The 18154-nt window shown below is 41.0% G+C and overlaps 1 long non-coding RNA gene across 1 annotated transcript in view; it reads right to left on the bottom strand.

The window, feature by feature from the left end:
* Positions 1-15087: 15087 nt before the first annotated feature.
* The window catches only part of LOC122551351, a 7096-nt gene continuing 4029 nt past the window's right edge, over positions 15088-18154 (bottom strand). Inside the window, exon 3 of the long non-coding RNA XR_006312079.1 lies at positions 15088-15188. This is a non-coding gene — a long non-coding RNA (uncharacterized LOC122551351). The remainder of the gene's footprint in view (positions 15189-18154) is intronic.

Here is an 18154-nt window from a genome sequence, read left to right on the forward strand (position 1 = left end):
GGCACATTATCAAATGCCTTCTGGAAATCCATGTGGCCTCAAAACCGTTCTCTGATTACTCATCAAATAAATAGAAGCAAGTTAACTCAACACATCCTTAACACATCCATGAGAGCTTTCTTAATTAATGCAAACTTGTCCAAGTAATTGTTAAATTTGCCCTAAATTATTGTTTTCATACTAATGAGGCTAAACTGACTGGCCTGTACTTGCTGGGCTTACCCTTGCCTCCTTTTCCGAACAGGGTATAAAGTTTGGAGATCTCACGTCCTATGGTACCACTTCTGTATCTCAGAAGGATTAGAAGATGATGGTCAGTACTTTATTTCTCTGAAAGGATCCAGTCCAATCCTGGTGATTTAACAATTTTAAGTATAACCAGTCTGTCTAATATCCCCTTTTTAATCAGATTTGAGGCCATCCAGTGTCTCAACCAACTCCTTTTTCAGTAGATGTTAGTAGCATTGTGCTTCTTGATAAAATCGAATGCAAAGGATTAATTTCGTACTGCAGGCATACCCTCACTCCCATTTGTAAATGTTCTTTTTGGTTCCTCTAACCACACTTTTACCATTTATATGTCGATACAATACTGGATTCTCTTTTAGCTGCCACTTTTTCTTATGCTCTCTTCACTTTTACTTAATTTGTGTGTCTCTGTCTCTGAATTGTCTAAATTCAATCTCATCTTCTCTATATTATCAAACTGACCTCTGTCATTTGCTCCTTTTCACTATTTAATTTTATTTTCTATCTCTTGGGTCATCCATGACATTTGACGTTATTTGTCCGACCATTTTCTCTCAGGGCAATGTCCCTTGACTGAGCCACTTTATCATTAGAGGCAGCCCATTATTATGCGGCAGTTTGGCCTTTCCAGTCTTTAGATCATACCACTGAAGTTGGGCATTCCTCGAATAATTATTTTTATTCTGAATTGCTCCTGGTTCCTTTCCATAGGTAAGCGGTGACTTAGAGTCATAAAGTCATATAACATGGAACCAGACCCTTCGGTCCAACTCATAATGCAACTGGGACTGAAAGGGTTAACATAGCAGCTTCTGAAAAGCTCTAACTGCTGATATATAAATGGCAGTTGCCGGGCAGAGCTAGTCAGTTTGCTGTGAGTTGTTAGTCAGTTCTATAATCTGCAGCCATGTAGCACAGACCTAGTTACTATCTCTTAAGAGATATGATTAAGAGCGACACTCTGAAAGCTAGTGTGCTTCCAATTAAACCTGTTGGACTATAACCTGGTGTTGTGTGATTTTTAATCTTAAGAGATAATGATGTATCTTGCCTGACAATAATGTAGCTAACCCGAAGCTTATGTAACCTCTTATCATACTATTATGTAATAAACTACTTTTTGTTACTCAAGTTTGTTACACATAATTCGAGTAAACTCTGTAAGGTTAGGCTTGTTAGCAACAATTGGACCTGAAGAATATCCTTTCAGGCATCTCTCACAGTACGCTGTATAGTGTTCCAATTTCCTTTCTTGAAATGTGAAGGAGTCATCACTGGGACAAATAATCAACCAGTATCTCAGATAAGAAAAGAAGAAATTTATCCAGTCAAAATCTTGAACTCCCTCTTTAAGAAGACAGCCATCTTAAATAAAAAGCAGCAGCAAGACAGCAACCAGTCAGTTCTGCAGCCTTTTCTGTAAAAAGCTAGCTGAACAGAACGAGGAAGACCTGAAAAACTACAGCTACGAGGAGGTAAACCTGAGTCACATTCAGGATTTTAAAAGTCAAGTACAGCAAAATGTTGGGCTGGGAAGTTGAAAGAAGGCTTAAATGGCTATATTTATTAAACGGGCATATTTTCCATCAATAAAATGCACTGTTATAGGCTGCACAAATTTCTTCCCGACAAAGGCCATTTTTAGGAGATTCTTTAGAGTGGCAAGATAATTCATTGTTTTATTTGTATAGATGTTGAAGCAGGAGAAAATTTTTGCAAAATCAATTTGAAGTTGAAAAGAATTTTTGATGTGAAAACACCGCAAGCCATTTTGTTTTCAGGAAGAGGAATGAACAATATGAATCATCCATAATGTCAGAAAGGGATGGTGGGGGGGGGGGGGGGGGTGGGTGGCCGTAGAACCCACCAAGAAGAAGGGCCAATCTTCCAACTTAGTTTTAAATTATGTTTTTGATTCATGGAGTATGGGCATCACTGGCTGGCTGAGCATCCCTGATTGCCCTAGAGAAAATGGTGGTGAATGTTTTGCTCCATAGTCGTCCTTGGGTTGCAGGGACACTCACAGTGCTGTGAGGAAGAGAATTCCAGGATCTTGGTCCAGAAATAGTGGAACAAAGAGCAGCAATATGCTTCCATGTCAGGATTGTGCCTGGCTTGGAGGGCAACTTGCAGGTGCTGGTGTTCCCATCTATCAGCTGCCCTTGTCTTTCTAGATGGTAGTGATCGTTGATTTGGAAGGTGCTCGCAAAAGAGCATTGGTAAGTTACTGCAGAGCGTCTTGTGGAGGGGACATACAGCTATCACTGTGCATCAGTGAAGGAAAGGAATGTTGAAGGTGTTGGGTGAGGTACAAATCTGGTGCACTGTTCTGTCCTAGATGGTGTGAAGCTCTTGGCTTTAACTAGAGCTGCGAAAGTGAGGACTGCAGATGCTGGAGATCAGAGTCAAGATTAGAGTGGTGCTGGAAAAGCACAGCAGGTCAGGCAGCATTTAAGGAGCAGGAAAATCGACGTTTCGGGCAAAAGCCCTTCATCAGAAATGTTCTTAATTTCGGGCAAAAGCTCTTCATCAGGAATGTTCCTGATGAAGGGCTTTTGTCCGAAATATCAATTTTCCTGCTCCTCGGATGCTGCCTGACCTGCTGTGCTTTTTCAGCACCACCCTAATCTTGACTTGAATTGGACCTGCACACATCCAGGCAAATGGAGAGTATTTCATCACATTCCTGGTTAGTGTATTACGTATGATGGCAATAGGAAACAGGAGATGGGTTACTTACTTGGGCCACAAGGATCTGTTTTGGGATCACTGCTGTTTGTCATTTTTATAAATGACTTAGACGCAGGCATATGTGGATGGATTAGTAAATTTGCAGACGACACTGAAATCAGTGGAGTCGTGGACAGTTTGGATGAATGTTACAGGTTGCAGGGAGACTTGGATAAACAGCAGAATTGGACGGAGAGGTGGCAAATGGAGTTCAATGCAGCTAAATGTGACGTGATACACTTTGGGAAGAATAACAGGAAGGCAGAGTACTGGGTAAATGGAAAGATTCTTGGTACTGTGTGTTTGCAGAAGGATCTTGGAGTCCATGTACATAGATCCCTGAAAGTTGCCACCCTGGTTAATGGTGTTGTTAAGAAGGTATACGGTGTGTTAGGTTCCATTTGTAGAGGGATTGCGTTCCGGAGCCGCAATATCATGCTGCAACTATACAAAACACTAGTGCGGCCACACTTGGAATATTGTGTGCAGTATTGTCGCCATATTTCGGAAAGGATATGGAAGCATTGGAAAAGGTGCAGAGGAGACTTACCAGGATGTTGCCTGGTCTGGAGGGAAGGTCTTATGAGGAAATCCTGAGAGACTTGGGTCTGTTCTTATTGGAAAGAGGCTAAGAGGGGATTTGGTTGAGACATAAAAGATGATCAGAGGATTAAATAGGGTAGACAGTGAAAGTCTTTTTTCTAGGATGATGATGTCAGCTTATACAAGGGGGCATAACTACAAATTGAGGGGTGATAGATTTAAGACAGATGTCAGAGGCAGGTTCTTTGTGCAGAGAGTGGTCAGGGTGTGGAATGCCCTACCTGCCAATGTAGTCAACTCAGCTACATTAGGGGCATTTAAACAGTCCCTGGATAAGCATATGGATGATGATGGGATAGTGTATGGGGACGAGCTGAGAATAGTTCATGGGTCAATGCAACATTGAGGGCCGAAGGGCCTGTTCTGTGCTGTATTGTTCTATGTTCTATGTTCTATTACCACAAAATTCCTATTCTCTGATCTGCTCTTTCAGTATTTCTATCACCAATCAACTTAGATTCTGGTCACTGGTAATTCACTGGGTTTTGATCATGGGAGATTCAGCGATGGTATTACCATTGAACATCAAAGGTTGATGATTAGATTGCCACTTATTGGATTAGGTTATTCACTGGCATTTGTCTAATGTGGATATTACTTGCAATTTTTCAGCCCAAGCCTAGACATTTCCCAGGTTGTGCTGCATATGGGCATGAAGACTTTCAGGATTCGAGGACATGACTCATGCTGAAGAATATGCAGTCTACAGTGATAATCCCCACTTTTAAGTTTATGATTTAGAGAAGGTTATTGGTGAAACAACTGACGATGGTTGGTCTTGGGACACTACCCTGAGGCGCTCTGGTAGAGATGTCCTGAAACTGAGATGACTGACCACAAGCAACCACAACCATATCCCTTTGTGTCAGGTATGACTCCAACCAACAAAGACCTTTCCACTTGATTTCCATTGACTCCAGTTTTCTTTTGGTTCCTTCATTCTGTACATGTGTAGTCACCTCACTCCTGGAGTTCAGGTCTTTAGTCCATATTTGGACTATAATGAGTTCAGGAATTAAGTGACCCCGACAGAACCCATACTGAGAATCAGTGGGCAATTTTCTTTTTGCAAATGGTGCACTGTCAACAAATCCCTCCCATCATTTTGTTAATGACTGAGAATATGGGGTTGGTAATTAGTGAATGCGATTTGTCCTGCTTTTTGTATATTGGACATACTTAGATAATGTTCCACATTGTTGCCAATTCTGTAGCTGTATTGGAGCAGCTGGGATAGGGATATAGCCTGGAGTAGAACACAAGTCTTCAGGACTAATGCTGGACGCTATCAGGGTCATAGCCTTAGCAATATCAAATGCTTTCAGCTGAACAAAATCATGGTCACTATTTCATTGATAGATTATTCACTGTGTTACGGAGTTGTCATACCATGGAAAGTTTGGAGAAGTCATCTGCCACCAGGATTTAATTTTCACCATGTAATTTAAATAAGTCCTTTGCTATTTTTGTCAAAAGAGTGGAAAAAACATTTGGTGAGTACTGCGTCCCTCTCTGTTGCTAAAGTTGACATGTTTGGCATCACATGCATTCATGAGTTGCTGGATATACTGATACATCTTTGTCCACAGATCCACATGCTAGCATTCAATACCCCTGAGTCTGTGGTGCTGCATTGTCATGATACTTTGGCATTGTTCTTTTGGTATTAGAACTTGTTTATCTTTGAAACTGAATTGCAATGATGGATGACATTTGTCTCTACTGGCCAAAATGTACTCAGGACCTCCTTAATACTGTCAGAACACCCTTGGACAGCTGTCTTTTACAACTCTTATAATTGCTCATAAATAACAATTGTTGATTGCAAGTGTTCACACTGGCTCTTATCAAAGTATAAAAAGATTTATCTTGAGAGTGGCTTCAATACTACACTCTATGGCAGCCAAGAGGAACATAATGCTCTTCGTGTGGTTTGGGTAAACTGCTCAACGCATCAGCCATAATCATCCTGTTATCTGGTTAGAAGTCAGGCGACACCAGGTTATAGTTCAACAGATTTATTTGAAATCACAAACTTCTGAAGCATTGCCATTTTACCTGACAAAGGGGCAATGCTCCGAAAACTTGTGATTTCAAATAAACCTGTTGGACTACAACCTGGTGTCATCTGACTTTTGACCCTGTCCACCCCAGTCCAACACCGGCACCTCTGCATCATCCTGGTATCTAGCTTGTATCTGAATTCAAAATCATATCCTTGGATCTTGACAGGTAAACACTGCAAACGTTGTGGGGCACTCATTAATAGTTTTATGTCAGATTATTTCTAGTAGTTTTTGGTCTGTTTCAATGGTAAATATATTGCCAGATAAGTCGGTGTGAAATCACATGAAAGCAAACACTAGAGCTAATGTCTCATGCTCCATACTGGAGTAATTGTTTTCAGCAGATGTCAGGGCTTACAATAGCCATAGGTTTTTCATCTTGTAAAAGATAGGTGTCTAGATCTTTTTGTGATGCACCTACTTCCAGAATTGTTTCTTTCCTGTGGTTGTAAATTGCGGGTGGCAAGATCTTGTCAACAGGAATTTTGCTTGAGAGAATTAAAAATTTATCCATGGTCATCTAACCACACATAGGGGCATCCTTCTTGAGCAAGTTTCTTGGCAGGGATACCTTTTCCATGAACTTGGGAACATTTGACAAGAAGAAGATGAAAGATCTTATCCCATGATGTGGGCATTTGGTTTCAGTATCCTTGATCCTGCTTTCACTAGGATAGACTCCATGGGTTGAATCAATGGATTGACGAAAGTTTATTTAGCAGACATTTACTTGGCACTGTGTGTTGTCAAATGCCAATTCATGTTGTGTTACGGATGCCACCAGTAGGTAGAAGTTGTGGTCACAATCTGTCTTTGACCTACCCCTGACTGTGTTATAGTCAGTGATGCAGACCACAGCCAATCACATTTTTAGTAATCTTATCCATATCCTATTGGAATATGTCTTGGCTAATGGTAACCATCAGAAACAGTGTCATCCAAATGGTAGCTGAAATGTTTTAACCTCTTGGGATACTGATAGAGGGATCTATGTATAGCCATTTGAGATTGGTGACTAACCCAATTCTGTCATGCTTGGTCTGTTCTGCCTCAGTGGGTGTGGCTCAAGTCTCATGAATGGTTATGATGCAAAGATCTGTACATACTGATAGTCCTCTGCCTGATGGACTATTAGTACCTATTAGGTAGAGGTTTGCAGGAATCCAGGCTGAGCTTGCATATTGGCATTGCAGCTTGATCATACCACAGCATCAAACTGTAGATCCTTTACACATTGTCAGAAACTACAATTTGGGGTACACATTTCTAGGATGCATAACAATAATATGTTGGTATTTGCTCCTGTCTCACGTTTGTCTTTCAGGATGTGTTGACATGCTTCTTGGAGACATTCAGTGTTGATGGTCATCTTCAAAACATCGACATGGTGCATGAAACTGACTATGTGAGAGTTTTGGTCAACTTCCACTGCATGCTTTTCAGTTTGTTGTCCATTCAATTCATCGACATGTTCATGTGGATTTAGACCGTTCTCTTTGTTGCCAGCCTCGTGATGTCATATCACCTTGTTGATCTCTTCGTTCTTGTTGTGGGGTCCGGTTTGGCTTTGGAAACTAGATTTTCTGCATATGCATGCCCCAATGTCCTTCAATGTTTGCAGATGTGAAGATACACCAAAAGCTTCCAGGCAGGTGTGACGGTCCACATCTAAGACAGACCTTGCTGGTTTAGTTGCAATTCTGAGCATAGCAATAGTGTTGTTTGCACCCAGTGCATTTAATGGATGTTAAATTTTCTCCAGCAAGGCATCGATCTTCAGTCTCTTTATCTTACCTAGTTGATGTTTTCTGAAGGTTTTTGTCAGAGTTGACGTGATTATCAATTTGAATAGCATCTCTGTCAGAGAAATCACACTAGTGCTGTTTGCTGCTGCATTTGACATCTAAGTCATCAATAGACTCTTGGGTTCCTGTCTGTCTGAACATGAACTGGAACCTGTTAAACAAGAGGTTAATCTGTATAATGAGTTAATCCTTAACTACGTTGCAGACTTTTTCTGGATCTATTTTATGATCCTCTGGAAGTTCAGATGTATTCATTCTACAGAGACCCTTTTTGCTGATAGAAAACAATGTTTTCAAGAGATCCCTTCCTGGAATCATTAATGCCCTCCTTGGTGAGGTCAAGCTGCATATGTTACTTAAATAGCTGCAGTTAAATGAAGATGCCACTTACTGCCCAATCTATAATCAAATGCTTGCCTTACATTTCTTGTTGCAGGTCTGTGGTTCTTGTTCCATTTGTTTATTTGGTTTGCTGTTATGTCCTTTTATTTTTCCTTTTTTTTTGCTTCCAGTTTACTTTATTTTTCACAGTTGAGGTCTCTGTAAAAGGTTGTGCTGAGTGTGGACCTTCATCTGTGAGAGATAATGGCCTGTAATAGCAGGTTTCAGCCACTAGGGTGGGAGGACAGTTTAAATCAAATGTGGAGTGAAGACGATCAATCAGTTGTGGCATCAAATTGAAGGAAACAAAATGGCAGAACCAAGCTCCAACTGTACCCAGGTAAACTCCTAGAGGTTAGAAATTTACTTTTTTGTGCTTAAAATGCCATTGGTTTTCATAAGGCAAACTATGTCATTAAACTGACAGTGTCACTTGTTTGCTGTTGTTAATTTTAATCTATAACAAGCCCTTTGACTGTGTTTCTTACCTTACATTTTGGGAAGCAGGCCAATTTTTTTTCTTATTTTTAAATAAGAGATAGGGGGCCTCTAGTGTGAGAGGGCTTGAACGTTAAGTAGAGAGATGGTATGTGGTTCTACCGACAGCACATGAACTGCAGAGGCTCAGGAAGGCAGCTCACCAGGACTTTCTCAAGGGCAACTAGGGATGGGCAATTAATGCTGGCCCAGCCAGTGACACCCACATCTCATGATTGAATATTTTAGGAAAAGACTGCTTCCTGATTTTCTAAGTGAGAGATCTGTACTCCTGTAAGCCAGTTGTAGTTAGTTGTCTGAATGCTTTATTATCCAGCCCACCTAATCTTCAGTGAGGATGCCTTTATAAGCGGCTACATGTGCTTTGTACCAAGCTGTAACCATTGCATTAGATGGTCACGTATGCTGAAGATCTGCCCCTATCACGCTGTGATATTTATGTAACATATATCAAGACAGAGGTCACAAAGTGCTGAAGAATTCAATGAAGCTTTATTACTGCTCCAGGTATTTATATCGAAACACCACAGCTACAGGCAATTGTGTTCCTGGGCTGAACATAAGCAGTTCAGATATACTGTAGCACATTTCACTCACCTGTCATGATACTGGAGGACAGATGGAAATTGAGACTTTTATACCATTAGGCCATGTGCTTTGATACGGTTATGACTTCATGAGCATTTATATTAAATATTTATAATATCTACTGTGAAACTTTACACAACTAGAACTGGTCACGATGCCACAATCCAATCCTCCCAAACTAAACCTGGAATTACTATCTCAGATATCTCCTTGGTAGCTCATTTAAATCTACCTGCAGTGTTTTAATCTCTCTTGGGACCAACATGAAACATGATTGCTGGTTGGAAGTTCACTCCACACTGTTTGTATTCTGTTCAGTCTCTGTTTTGAAGTTTTTACTCACAGTCTGTCTAAATACCTCCTTTTCCTATGAGAATCAAAACTAGGCAAAGTGTTCAATTCTTGTGGGATCTTTGGCCATATCCAATTGGATGAATCTAATGTTTAACATACCAAAATTCAATATACTTGTGGATTATCACTGCAGGTTATTGTCCTTAAAAAATTTAGAATGTGCTTTTTGTTGAATTGAAAGAGAAGAAACAAGAACTCTCTATCTTCTGAAAAAAATTGCATTTCTCAGCATTTCAGAATAGTGACAAATGAGCAAGACTAACGAGAAAATATATCACCCCCCGTGCTTCGATTCTTATTCTACATCTGGATCGAATCTTCCAACTGATTGCTTTGTAATTAAGTGTAACAAAACGATTTGTTAGGTTGCTGGATTTTAATTCAGTGCTGTGGCCTGGCCATGACTGCATGCCTCTTTCCCAGTCACACACAGCTCATGTGAAAATTGTGCCTAGTAATCCAATTACATGCAAACTCGCGAGGATAGACAGATCTGCTGCCAACCGTTCCAACTCCCGGGGTCACGTCAATCGAAAGAATGCATGCGGAACGCTTAAAACAAACTTATCTCCATCTTATCCCACGCACCATTCTGCCAATATTTGACAGCATCGAATTAAATATTATAAACATGGATGCACTTATTGTGATTTTAATTTTTTTTTAACTTACGATTTACTCTGAATTCAGCCTTTGGACTATGAACATATTTCTTTGATATGATTATTATTACTTTTGCATCATTAAAAACAGGGAAATTTAATTTGCATAAAGGTCTCAAAAATTCCAATTGCTGAAAATAAAATTAACAAACATAAATATGATTAGAAATTTTAGAGGAGGGAAAAGTTGATTAAACTTTTCCTTTATTAGTGATTTCAATGTGAACTACCAGCGCTCATAATATGTATTTCAAACCCTTTGTCTCCAGAGAGGCATCTAATTGTCCTGTTTTGTTCATTTCAATAATTTCCGTAACATATTCCAGAATTCAAACACTCTTTCATGTATTTGCTACATGTAAGCTGACCCATTTTTTAACTTTCGAGTGTGTGAATTCTTGAGCAATTTACATGGATTATCTTTGTGTCTTCGTACGTACAGGATTAAATGAATAGTAGAATACAACTTTATAAATTGTGTTGCCTTCTTCAGAAATATTTTGACTTTGGTTCATTTCTAACATCAGGCAGAACCACCATCCTTCCACAATCCTCCACCTGAATCTCAGTAATTCTGGTATCTTCATTCTTAAAATGCAGTGCATGTGTCTGACATGCTTAGGATCTGTTATGATCTACAATTTGAATATGACTTATACAAAGAGTGTGGTGTTGGTGTGGTATTGTCCCGAGTATTATAATTTACTCACCCAGGCTAATGTTGTGGAGATATTTGTTCAAATCTCACAAGGCAGCTATGGAACTTAATTCAGTTACTAATTCTGGTATTAAAAATTAGCCTTGTAATGGTGACCATAAAACTACAAAACCGATTGTTGTAAAAACCCATCTGGCTCACTGATGCCTTCGAAAGAAGGAAATGTGTTGTCCACACGTCTTCAGATTGCAGTTATTTGGTTGACCCTGAAGTGCCTTCTCAAATGGCCTAACAAATCATCCAGTTCAATGGCAATTTGGCATGGGTGACAAAGATTTCCCTATATCCCACGAAAGAATGAATTAAAGAATGTGAACAACATATGTACAACTCACACAAGTATATTTGTTAGATCTTGAATAATATGCAGAACTAGTAAGGACATACAGCTCCATGACTAACTCATCCCTCCATATAACAACATGAGCTGCAACGATTCAAGATGTTAACTCTCCACTACATTCTCAATCATGGGAAGTGGACATCACTGGCTAGGCAAGCATTTATTGTACATTTCCATGAGGGCAGCTAAGAGTCAATCACATTTCTCTAGGTCTGGAATTACGTATAAGGATGGCAGGTAAGGATGGCAGATTTCCTTCCCTGAAGGAGATTGGTGAACTAGATTTTTTTTTTTAACAGTTGTAGTTGTTATTGGGCCTTTTTTTTTAGAAATTCCAGATGATATTTTTGAGTTAAACACATCTGGAATTGAACCCACATCCTCAGACTGTTAGCTTGGGTTTACTAGTCTAGTGACATTACCATTATGCCAACACATTCCTACCTTGCAAGAAAAATTAATGGACATCTAAAATGGTCTAAATTTTAGGAATGAGAGGGGATGTCACTCACTGAAACACACAATTCTGAAAGCGATTTGACACGAGAGATGCTGAGAGGTTGCTTTGCTTAGGAAGTCTAGCAATTATTTAAGACTGAGTTGAGGAGAAATTTCTCCATTCTGAGGTTGAGAATTCCAAAGCTTCACAACCTCATAACAGCTGTGGATGTTCCATTATTGAATATATTCAAGGCAGAGATCAATAGATTTTAGGATTCTAAGGGAAGGTTGGGGAGCAATGTGGGAATGTGATGTTGACTTTATGGATCAGGAATGATCTTATTGAAAGGTGGACTAAATTCTGGGCTCTGGAAGATTGACTCTCGCTCCTATTTTTCATTTCTTAAAAAAACAGGGCAATGCAACACAGTGATGGTTCTTCTGAAGTTCTGCTAATTTATTTAAATAGGACCTCATGCTGGAACCCACAGTTAAAGGATCAATAAGATAGTGTAGTAACAATCTTAACCTAACCCACCTAGTGGGACCAAGGTGGTTGCAGGTGTTTAACACATGGAGTGGAATCTGACAGCGGTCTGAGCGACATGGTCTACTGGGAAATGTGTGTTAGAAATGGACGCCAAGTGTGACGAGACCCATCTCAGTGACAGGAGCATCTCACGTCCTCCTTTATGCTTTTCACAAATGGCATGGCGAGATTCTCGCCAGCAACCACTGGCAGTCATTATTGCCTTCTCAATACCTTGTTAATGCCACAGCGCACCTCATTTATTTTCTGATTCCCATCTTACTAAATTCAGAAAACAAGCTAAATGTTGGGAAAACATGACAAGGAAGTCAAAGCAAGCTCTTGGCAGACTCAGCTTGCCACTTGCACCAACGTCTCAGGGCACACTGCAAGGGCATTGGTCACACACACCCCATATCCACGGACTTTGGTATTCAACATGTTCCAGCCTCTAAGAACCCTCATGGCACATCATTATTTGAGAACAACAGCATCAGATCCGACACTAAGATCATGGTTTACAGAGCTGTGGAAGCTTCCGCCCTCCTATATGGACTGACTACAGCAGACACCTCAAGGCGCTGGAGCAGTAACATCATTGCTGCCTGCGGAACATCCTGTGAAGGAAGGCACACCAACACCAGTTCTGGACCAGGCCAACATCCCTAGCACAGAGGCACTGACCATCCCCACCCCCCAACATCCACTCCCCCCCCCCACTTGATCAAATACAATGGGCTGGGCACATCATCCACGTGACCGACACGAGACTCCCCAGTCAGGTGCTGTATCCCAGCTTCAAAATGACAGGCAGGCCCCAGGTGGACAAAGGACGCACTTCAATGATACCCTCAAGATCTCACTGTGTCCTGTGGGAAGTTCAGCATTCCTACAGACCCCTGGGAGTCACTGGCCCAAGACCATCCAAATTGGTTGAGGAGTATCTGGGAAGGGGTCACACCCATCAAGACTTGCTGTTGGGAAAAACTGGAAGCCAGGTGAAAGCAGTGAAAGGAGTGTGCTGCCATCCCAACACCCCACCCACCCCTTACCATGCCTGCCCCTGCCCCCAGTGTAACATAGGCACCTACACTTCACATTGAGAGTGGAAGAGAGTCATCCTCGTCTGCAGGGGACCGCCGATGATGATGGCACATCATTGATTCACTACAGGTTGCTTCTGCACTTCTGTGCTGAATCGCAGACTGTACTGGCAACTGTCACTACAATGATGCTGCAAGGACATGGTGTGCTCAGGGACACACATACCAAGCTTAGGGACTGGACCAGGCTGCATCTTGGGCTTTTCACTCACTGCCAGTGTTCAGGCCCAGCTCAGGGCAACAGAATCACGATCCTCTCCTTATAAGGAGTGAGGAGCCGAATGATGCGGAGCACACCATTCCTCTTAGCACTTTCTGCTCTAATGTCATCTGTTTTCGTATGGAACCCAGCTTTAGCTCCTTTTATCAGTATTGGAGACTTCATGACAATTCATTGTATGAGTGCAAGGTACTGCTAGTACTTCCTGTTTTTGTGAAATGCAGACCCGTGATTGACATCCTTACTTTGTAGAAACTTTGTCAGTTTGTGAGGGAAAGTGAATGGATCAAACTTGTTTCCAAAGGTGGGATGTAATTGCAGACTTGAAGGTTAAAAAGTAAATTCTGAGGGATTGTTAACTACTCAGGATGCTGAACTACTCAAAAACGGAAGAATTCAACATCGAAATTTCAAGATATGTGTCAGTGTGGGTTGATGGAACTGTCACAAATGGACAATAATAACGCATAATACGTTTCTGGATACAGTGGATGGATGGGATTGAAAAGTCAATAGATTTGTTAGGCTGATAAATCTTTGGCTTTTCTTAAATAACTAAAAATGATTTTGAACAAAGGAACTTTGTATTGACGTGGCTCAGTCATGCTATATGGAGCTATAAAAAGTAAAAGAAACTGCACTCTCCTCACACAATCCTACTGATAGTTCACTGTAAATAAGGAAGAGTAATATCTCATTTTAGTAACTGTCTCTTTGTCACTCAATGAAAGCCAATCTATTTATTGCATTCTGTTGTACAGCCTTAACTCCATTTGGCCCCAGCATTATATCAAGCTTTAGTTTGTGTTTCCTCTTGATCTCTAACATAACTGTTTGTAAAACAGATAAGACACTTTCTGATTATAATTATCACTGTACTAATTTCAGGCCTGCATCACTTCCCTACAGTACTTTCATAACAGCTAATTACCAGCCTGCAGGCAGGAAGACAGGACTACTCTGATCAATGTGATGTCATCCCAACAGCTCGTTATTCTTTGCAATCAGGATTGAGGGTTGGGATGGGGGGTGGGGGGTAGAATGTGAATAGTAGTCTTGATATTCTGACATGTTTGGATCTGTGCCTGTCAATCCAAGTCCAATGCTTCATAGTAAACACCTACAGCTAGACTGGTAAAGTACCATCCCGGTAAATATTCATTATCATCATCAACATTTCAGTGACTGGTAATGTGAACAAATAACTATTAATTAACTAAACATTCAAACTCCACTTCTAAATATGGTTTTGATTACTCCTCCGGTATTTATCTTTAATGTAACTTTAAATATTCAAACGGTTAAGTCTTAAATTATTTAACTTTATTTCGCATTTTTACCCTTAGGAGATTAATTTACATTTTTATTACATTTTGTGCACCTGATAACTGTAGATTAATGGATATAATACTTTGCTTTGTTAGTGAAGAGATAAACATTACATCTCAGATTTTCACTGAGTCATGCAAACATTTGTGGACTTTAAAAAGGAATTGTTTTGTAATGGGGGCAGTATTGTCCTGCCAGTAGAAAGTGAGGATTGCAGATGCTGGAGATCAGAGTTGAGAGTATGGTGGTGGAAAAGCACAACAGGTCAGGCAGCATCCAAGGAGCAGGAGAATCAATGTTTCGGACATAAGCCCTTCATCAGGAATGAGGCTTGTGGGCCAGAGTGCTGGGAGATAAATGGGAGGGGAGTGGGGTTGGGGGGAAAGGTAGCTGAGAAAGCGATAGGTAGATGAAAGTGAGGGAGAAGGTGATAGGTCGGAGAGGAGGGATGAGCGGATAGATGGGAAAGGTGATGGACAGGTCCAGGAGGGTGTTGCTGAGTTGGAGGCTTGGGACTGGGATAATGTGGGGGTGGGGGGAAATCCCATTTTCAGCAGATACATTTTTGCCTGTAAGGGAAAGGAAGGAAACAAAAATTCAGCAAGATCTCTTAAGCTCTTTACTGAGTTCAAACAGAAACCATTAAAGCAGTTGCACAGATAATAATCCACTATGTGGGAGCCGCAATTTGAGTAGACATGTTTGTGAAGCACGAGTAAGGTCTGTAGAGCCACTATGATGTTAAATTACTTAAAACTCATGTCCTTTAAAATTAATCTCCAAGTGTCAATGGGAATTTCTGTCATTTTATCAAAAGCAGATTGCAATCCTTTAAGTGTCTTGAAGTTTGTAAGCAAACAAGAAACAAAGACAAATTCTGTTATAGCTTCTTACAAGTTTCAATTGTTTGTAGATCAATAAACCATCTGCTGAGCTGAAGCCATTATTTGCTTTTCAAACTCAACCAAAGCAACTCAATAAAAACTAGTAGGAACAAATTAGTGCAGATGCTGGAATATGTACTAAAAACAACAAATGCTGGAGATCACAGCGGGTGAGACAGCATCCATGGAGAGAGAGCAAGCTAACATTGAGTCTAGATGACTCTTCATCAGTGCAAAGTCATCTAGAGTCGAAATGTTAGCTTGCTCTCTCTCTCCATGGATGCTATCTGACCCACTGTGATCTCCAGCATTTGTTGTTTTCAACTCAATAAAAACATTTCGAATTGTTATAGCTGTTGGAACAAACACTTTCAGATACATTGCTTTAAACTGACAGAACAGCGTGGAGTCCCACTTCCATTTGAAAGTAAAGTGGTTAGCAGTCATTGAAAAAGAGTCAGTGCAAAGATTTTGTCAACTTTTAGAATCAGGATTCTGTTTTAAACAGGCAGAGCTGTTGTTCAATTTAAACAAGAGCATAATATATTACTGTAGATAGAATTTGTTTTTAAATGCATTATTATAGAATCCCTACAGTGTTGAAACAGGCCCATCGGCCCAACAAGTCCACACCAACCCTCTAAAGAGTAACCCACATAGACCCATTCTCCTACCCTATATTTACTCCTGACTAATGTACCTAACCTACAAATCCCTGAATATTACAAGCAATTTAGCATGGTCAATTAACCCAATCTGCACATCTTTGGATTGTGGAAGGAAACCAGAGCACTCAGAGAATACCCATGCAGACGTGGGGAGAGCATGCAAACTCCACACAGTCACCCAAAGTTGGAATCAAACCCAAGTTCCCGGCACTGTGAGGCAGCATTGCTAACCAATGAGCCACTGTGCCATCATGATTGCACTTTCGTCATTTGAAAATGTACTGCAATGCTTTATGACAATTAACAATGCTTGCCTATGAACAAGTTGACTTATATTTTACAGGATATATTCCAGTGCTGAACCACTGCACTTAATAAACAGCCACATGGCAATATAGTTAGTGACACTTGAATGGTCTCGACTCTTCAATAGTTTTCCAAGCAGTCACACACTCTGGGGGGGGTATATTTTTAGAATTTCCAAAAACAATATGAGCACATTAAGATTGTGTGCAGGAGGAAATGCAATTCTTAATGGGACCTGAGTACAGAACAGATCAAATAGGACTTTGCACCTATGCTCTTCCCTACACATCAAAAGGCTACACAAAATTCAGGGGAGGTTGGGAAGGCAGAGGACGGTAGTCTTTCAGACAAAAAAAGCTAAGAATGGAATACTCCCTTCCTTGGTGTGGTGAGAATAATAGAAAATAGAGTGACAAAATGGGGTGAGAGTGAAAAAAAAACAATCAGATTACCAATGGTCACAAAAATCATGCCCAATTTAGGTCTCGAGCCTTCAACTGAGAGTTCAGAATCTCGGCCTCAAGCAGAGAGGAGAGTTATCTTTGGTGCCCTGGGTTCATAGTGTGGGAGTGAGTGTGAGAGTCATTCCTGGCTTGCTGCATCTGAAGTGGTGTTCAGCTGGATTTAATCTTCGAGAGAAAGTGAGGACTGCAGATGCTGGAGATCAGAGCTGAAAATGTGTTGCTGGAAAAGCGCAGCAGGTCAGGCAGCATCCAAGGAACAGGAGAATAGACGTTTCAGGCCTGAAGAAGGGCTTATGCCCAAAACGTCGATTCTCCTGTTCCTTGGATGCTGCCTGACCTGCTGCGCTTTTCCAGCAATACGTTTTCAGTTCAGCTGGATTTAAACCTTGGCACCAGAGACATGCAAGTTAGAAAGGCCCAACCATGGCAGGCACATTTATCCCACGTCTCGGCATGACATTCTTGGAGTTACATGCCCAACATCCCACTTACGTAATTGCAGGTTATAGAGTCATAGAGTCCTACAACACAGAGACAGGCCCTTTGGCCCAAACTGGTCATAGAGTCAAAGAGTCATAGAGATGTACAGCATGGAAACAGACCCCTCGGTCCAACCCGTCCATGCCGACCAGATATCCCAACCCAATCTAGTCCCCCCTGCCAGCACCTGGCCATATCCCTCCAAGCCCTTAGTATTCATATACTCATCCAAATGCCTTTTAAATGTTGCAATTGTACCAGCCTCCACGACTTCCTCTGGCAGCTCATTCCATACATGTACCACCCTCTCTGAAAAAGTTGCCCCTTAGGTCTCTTTTATATCTTTTCCCTCTCACCCTAAACCTAGTTCTGGACTCCCCGAACACAGGAAAAAGACTTTGTCTATTTATCCTATCCATGCCCCTTATAATTTTGTAAACCTCTATAAGATCACCCCTCAGCCTCTGACGCTCCAGGGAAAACAGCCCCAGCCTGTTCAGCCTCTCCCTATAGCTCAAATCCTCCAACCCTGGCAACATCCTTGTAAGTCTTTTCTGAACCCTTTCAAGTTTTGCAACATCTTTCCGATAGGAAGGAGACCAGAATTGCACGCAATATTCCAATAGTGGCCTAACAAATGTCCTGTACAGCCGCAACATGATCCCAACTCCTGCACTCAATACTCTGACCAATAAAAGAAAGCATACCAAACACCTTCTTCACTATCCTATCT

Source organism: Chiloscyllium plagiosum, chromosome 7, assembly GCF_004010195.1.
Source record: "Chiloscyllium plagiosum isolate BGI_BamShark_2017 chromosome 7, ASM401019v2, whole genome shotgun sequence".
Lineage (NCBI taxonomy): Eukaryota > Metazoa > Chordata > Chondrichthyes > Orectolobiformes > Hemiscylliidae > Chiloscyllium > Chiloscyllium plagiosum.